Source organism: Nomascus leucogenys, chromosome 4 (assembly GCF_006542625.1).
Source record: "Nomascus leucogenys isolate Asia chromosome 4, Asia_NLE_v1, whole genome shotgun sequence".
Taxonomy (NCBI): Eukaryota; Metazoa; Chordata; class Mammalia; order Primates; family Hylobatidae; genus Nomascus; species Nomascus leucogenys.
The window spans coordinates 32,396,107-32,396,913 of NC_044384.1; positions in this window are offsets into that span (position 1 = coordinate 32,396,107).

Consider the following 807-nt stretch of genomic DNA (forward strand, 5'->3'; position numbering starts at 1 on the left):
CTTTTTTAAAGAAAGATCTAAAACCAATATGACCACATACTAGCATGTGTTAATTCTGGGTAGGTAAAGTTTACACCCTCTGCACTTTTCTGTACCTTTGAAATATTTTATAATTTGAGGACAAAAATCCTAGCATAGTGAGTGACCCAGAATTGGGGTTCTATATTTGTGGTCACTCCCAAAGAATGTCTGTTTGAAGCTGCAAATGATGTGGAAAGGGGAACCCAGCAATTCACACACGCACTCACATGCCACGGGATGGCCTGCTGGCCTGGATTACATGTAACTAAAGCCCTCCTGGGCACCTGGGAATAGGTGAAAGGGAGAAGACAGCCCACAAGGACAGGAGGGTAGCCCTGGAAACCGAATACCAATTGCATAGTTTCATCACAACTAGTTTCTTCTAGCACAATTTCGTGCATGCAACTGGTGCTCAATAAATTCTTGCTATGGGGCTAATTAGCTAAGACAGGACCTGGTTCAGCATAAGTTCCCGACAAACAGGGAGTATCTCTTCTATTTCTTTGGTGTCACCTTCAGTACCTGGCACAACACCTGCCCACAGAAGCCTCATATCTTGGCGTTGCTGTGAGCTTTATATCCCTTGTATGGTTCTTACAGGAAGCAGGATGTCACCGTCTCAATCCTGTACCTACCCCCTCCTTCCAGGAAGTGAGGCCTATAAAACACGAGGCTCCTTAGGGTGCAGCTCAAGTGTGATTATGAACCCCATTCAGTAGTTTTTGAGTAAAACAAGAAGAAAAACAAATTGCACTTCCCCCAGTTTGAGCCCAAATAATGCCATCC